We start from the raw sequence: 6,000 nt of genomic DNA, 5'->3' as shown, positions 1-6,000 counted from the left end.
TCTCAGGATGGAAATAAAACAGCTCTAGCTTTCTGCTGGGCCAGGAAGCATTGATTGCAGGAGAGAGCAAATGCTCTCACAGTCTAATCAATCTCACAGAGCAGATGGATACAGCAATTAGTGCAAAAACAATTTTGCCAAGAATATTAACACTTCTAGAGTTTATCAAGAAGGGGTGAAGTTTCTACTCAATAATTTTCTAAATTTATAGAATATTTACGGGTGAGCAACAGGGTGTAGGATCTCTGATCTCATGCTCGTGTGTAGGCCAATGTAATTAATAGAAACACAAAAATTAGGTTCTTCATACACATCAAGTGAAATGTAGAACTGGGAGTGAAAGAGTTTTCTGGTTAATATATGCTCCAACTCTTCTGAAAAACACTGAAATGATTATTTTGTTTTGATACAAGTTATCCAGAAAATTGCTTTAATGTTTGACCTTTGCAAACTTAGGCGCAGCTTAGTGATCTAGGGCAGAGGTTGACAAACATTTTGTGTAAAGGACCAGAGAGTGAATATTTTAGGCTTGGTGGGTCATATGGTCTGTTTTACAACCACTCTTGGCTGTCGTAGCACAAAAGCAGCCATAGAGATAGGTAAATGAATGGGTACGGCTGTGTTCCAACAAAACTTTATAAAACAGGTGGTAGGTCAAACTGGGCACATGAACCAGAGCTAGCTGATCTTTGATCTAGGGCATTATCATTTTATCTCCTCTAACATTATATAGTTGATGCTGAAAACATGGGTTTGAACTGTGCAGGTCCACTTACACATGAATTTTTTTCAATAAAGATATTGGGATTTTTTTTGATATTTGCAACAATTTGAAAAAACTTGAAGAAGAACCATGTAGCCTAGAAATAATGAAAACATTAAGAAAAAGTTAAGTATGTCATGAATGCATAAAATATACGTAGATACCAGTCTATTTTTATCATTCCCTACCATAAAATATATATAAATCTATTTTAAAAAGTTAAAATTATCAGAACCTAGGAACACAAACAGACTGTACATGTGCCATTCACAGTCTAGAGAAATGTAAACAAATGTAAAGGTACAGTGTTAAACCATAACTGCATAAAATTAACGGCAGTCCATACTGTACCTCTGTAGCCACTGTGTTGAGCTCACATGCTTCAAGTGTCTGCTTAAAACACCACGTGACACTAATTAATCACCTTCATGTGATCTGTTCCTCTCTCCAGTAAATTGCATCTCAGTAAAAAGTGATCTTTCGTAGTTACTGTGTCTTTTTCATGATGTTTAGTGGAATATTGTAAATCTTGAGTAACATGGGACACATACAAAGTGTCATTAGTGATACTGGAAGTGCTTCCAAGAAGCAGAGCAAAGTGATGACATTACAAGAAAAAGTTAAATTGCTTGATATGTATCATAGATTGAGGTCTGCAGCCATGGTGGCCCAGCATTTTAGACAGAGGATTCATCTTGTGAGTAAATTGTAAGCTTATGACATCGATAAATACAGTACATCACTACAAATGTATTTTCTCTTCCTTATGATTTTCTTAATAACATTTTCTTTTCTCTAGGTTACTTTAGTAAGAATCCATTATACAACACATATAACATGCAAAATGCATGTTAATAGACTATGTTATTGATAAGGCTTCAAGTCAAAAGTAGGTTATTAGTAGTTAAGTTTTGGAGGAGTCAGAAGTTATAAGTGGCTGTGTGGGGTGTTGGTGCTCCTAACTCTGTCATTGTTCCAGGGTCAATTGTGTGTATAAATACATTCTTTTTCCAAAATTAAGGCATTTTATAGAAAGCACCAAACTTATAAATAGGTAATCTCTTTAGAATCATTACGAAGTAAATTTCTATGTGGTTCCTAGAATTTGTTTTTCACTCATAATATGAACACATGCAGCAGGTATGCTTCCCCTTTGAGTAATTGCACTTACCAGCCAAAGTCTTCCTATCATCTCTCCAACACACCCTTCATCCTTCTCTTCTGTGTCCCTCTCCCTTCTCCTAGCTCTCCTATTCTTCTCTTAGTTTTATTCTTTTGCACAATTTTCCTCCTACTCCCCTTACCATATTTCGTCTTAATTTTGGTTAAATAGGATTTTATGGATTAGCCTGACAACCTAATCAGAAGCTGATTCCTTGTGGTAAGTCATGATAGACCAGTGAGTATAGGGCGAAAAGTACAACTGCATTTTGAGAGTTGAACAGCATATCCACTGGGGCTAGTTACGTAACCTTTCTGTAGTGATCATAATGTAGCTACCTTCCATGGTCTTTTTACAGAATAAGTGAATTTGTATTGTAAAGGGCTTAGAACAGAGCTAGCACTTAGCTTCAGGAACAAAGCAAGGATATCTGTTCTTACTATCTATCTCTACTCAACATTTTACTAGACATTGTAGGAACTAAAAGAAGGATTTTGATTGGAAAGAAGAAATAAAATTGTCTTTATTCAGAGGTGACATGATTGTCTATGCAGAAAATCTGATGGTGAAATCTAAAAGCTACTAGAACTATTGAGTGAGTTCAGACTACATTGTAGGATAAAAGCTCAATATACAAAAGAAAATCAGTTGTATCTCCCTATACTAAAAACAAACAATTAGAAATGAAAATGTGTAAAAATATCACTTACAAGCAAATAGAAAAATGAGATAATTTAGTATTGCTAATAATATGAAATAAATCTAACAAAGATGTGCTGGAACTGTACATGGAAACTATAAAACATTGCTGAGAGAAAGTAAAGTTTTAAATAGATGGAGAAATGTATTGTGTTTATGGATCCATCTAAAGATTCAATATTGTTAACATGCTAGTTCTCCCCAAAGTGATCTATGGAGTGAAAGCAATCTCAATCAAAATCCTGTATTTTTTTTTTTTTTAAGAAATTGACAATCTGAATCTAAAATTCATAATGAAAGTACCCAGAATCACTGAAATAAGTTAGAAGAAGAAGAAGAAATATAGAAGACTTAGGATACTTGAATTTAATTTTCATTATAAAGCAGATTAATGATTTCATGGGAGTGGTGATTGATGCTAACGGAAAGGATAGGAGGGAGGGATTAGGGGCACAAGGAAACTACTGGGGTGATGGATATGTTCAATATGTTTCCAAGTTGTGTGTATGTATGTATTTGTATATACATACAAACATTTCATGTATATTTTTCACATATATGTCAAAACAATTGTATACTGTAAATCAGTAAAGTTTATGTTAATCATACATCAATAATTTTGGTAGACCCCTCTAATAAATTGTATAGGATCTCATGATATTCATTTTTGTGTGTCAAACTTTCCTTCCAATTTGTGTTATTTTCAAGTTTGCATTAATTTTGTTGTATTTTTTTCTTTTAGATACTATTTCATTGTCGTATATGTGAAAGTCTTGGCAAATTCTTTTTGTAATCAGATGTACAACAATGTTATATTTCAACAGGACCATGAGATGTGATATTTTAAAGGCCCACAAATGCCTCTTTGCATGTCAATTTAGAATACCCCACTAAGAGGACTGTCGATAGGATGTAGTTCTCATGCCCATGCAATCTGTTCAATGGTTTTTCTATTGTCTAATTTCATTCATTCATTCGTTCACTGAACATATTTCTGTGGCAGGATTTGAGTGATATAAGTACATGATATTGAATTTACTTGATCTTATATGGTTGATTATAACTGTAGTTTAAGCATTACATGAACAATTTTAGACACTAGATAGCAAGTCCTACTGATGTTAGATGCAGTTTCATTTCTATAAGATTATTTTCTTCTTAGATGCTTGGTAGAATAATTTATTTTCAGAATCATCCTGACACATTCTGACATTTAAGTAGTTTGATTTTATATGATGTATTATCCTTTAAAAAAATAGGACAAATGCCAAATGCCTGTATCAACTTCAGTGTTTACAGCACAGAATTATTAATTAAATTTAGCTCTTCATTTGAAAAATAAGTTTGCTGGACTGTACCAACTGGAGTGTGGATTAATTTAATGTAGTTTGAAATATAGGAATTACCAAATCCAGTTAAGTTTTTATTATGCTATTTCTATTTCTTGAGGCATATACCTCTGTTTAGGGATTTTTCTCTCCAAGCTAAGATTTCTGTTCTTTTTTATTTAGCCTTCTTGGGCATATTGCAAATATTCTACTTAGTTATGTTTTTCAGGTCTATTGTAATAGAGCCAATTCTTCATTTTCTCTGCTTCTCACCTGTTTTTGTCTATTTATTTGTGTGTAAGATGTCAAAGGAAAATGAAAAGTAACACCTCAAAATACCACCTTGAAAAGGAAAATGCCAACAAATTCTTTTCTGCACCTGAAGCTTTTAATTCTTTAATCCACCATGGAATGTTGCTTAATTACATATTTTATTATGCATAACTGAAAATTATGTACTTTAGTTTCAACAATGATATGAAAGCATGTATTGTTTATAAATAAAGAGAGACTGGTTTGTCTCTATTTTTTTATATTACAAATATTTGTGGAATTCTCACATGTTCTCCTTCTAAAACTTGGCTTTTTGAAAATGCTCAGAGAGCTCTGAGAAAAACTTCAAGTTTTAATGTTTTCTCTAGAAATCAGAAAATTCATATCTTACAAAAAGATGATGTCATAACGATATTATGGGTAAAAACTATTGAACAGTTTAAAGATTTTTGTAGAAGTTTTATCTTAATGAGTTTCATGAAGTATTTATTGATGGAAAAATGTTACAATTGTTGAATTAGGTGGTAAATCCATGGGAGTTCTTTGTCTCTACTTTGGTGTGTGTGTCTGAAATTTTCCATATATTTAAGTTTGTCTTTAAAAGACATTTGGTGTGTATAGGTCTTTGGAGGTCACTATTTCATGATGAAATATTCCACACACTTGATTTCAATTAGTGATCAAAGTCTTCATATTAGCAAAATATGCATTGCAATATATTTCTGAAAATTTTGAATTGCCATTAGGTTTGTGTGTGTGCATTTTCTGCATTTGAGAAAGCTTTTATTAGGGAAAAGAGAGAGAGAGAGAGAAATGTGAAGATAGACTTGAGTTTGAGAGAAATGTGGCCACTTAACAGCTGAACAAATCAGTTAACCTATTTGAGTTTCCCTTCCCTTGTCTTTGAAGTGAGAATATCAGTGCCTGCCTTAAATACCTCACAGTGGAATGGAGAGGTTTAAACAAGATATGTTTGTGGCAATGCCTAATACAACGAAGCATTCTACAAATGTTTTTTCTATATTTAAAACATGTGAGGATGGTGCTAGGAAGGGGGCCTCAGAAGGAGAAAGCCTTTGTACTAGATCTAGCGAAACAAATGTTTGCCAATTCCCTTTGGAAACAAAGGTAGAATAGATGAAACCTGTCCCCACATTAAGATTCTGTTCAACAGGTTTGTGCTCTGGACAAATGCTCATTTTGCCTCACATTGCCACAGACTAACTAATAACCATATTTAAACATCTGAATATTCTTCAACATTCTCATCTAACAGGTATTGTTGTTTCTCTCGTGAAGGGAAAATCAGAGCAGCACAAGGGACATCATTGTGTCAGGTGGGGGTGGTGGTGTAAAGGCATGCATTAAAGTGGCATTGTAATGAAAATTTTGTATTTGAGTACCACAAAAGGCAAATATTTCTGATTCAACTCACAGTAAATAATGTTCAACATTTGTTGCAAAATATGTCACTTCGGAGTTTCTTTGCAAGTGTTTACTTTGCATAACATACTGCTCTACTGCATTGGCTCATCAGCCACTATCATAGAGAACAGGGCCCAAGTCAAGTGCTTTTGATCACAGTAAGTGTATGAGCAGCTGAAAATAATTGTTGGGAAAAGATAACCGCACAACCTTGGTACAAGGCAAGAAGCTGTAATTTTGATGGTGTTCTTTTGATGGGACTAAATTTGGAGATAATATGCTCCCTATAAGTAGGGTAATGTGAGAAAGTCTTAAAAATGTTGCTCATCTTTTAAACATTAATTTCAAAC

The sequence above is a fragment of the Mandrillus leucophaeus genome, unplaced genomic scaffold (genome assembly GCF_000951045.1).
Source record: "Mandrillus leucophaeus isolate KB7577 unplaced genomic scaffold, Mleu.le_1.0 Scaffold186, whole genome shotgun sequence".
NCBI lineage: Eukaryota > Metazoa > Chordata > Mammalia > Primates > Cercopithecidae > Mandrillus > Mandrillus leucophaeus.
Note: the sequence above shows the minus strand (reverse complement) of the source record.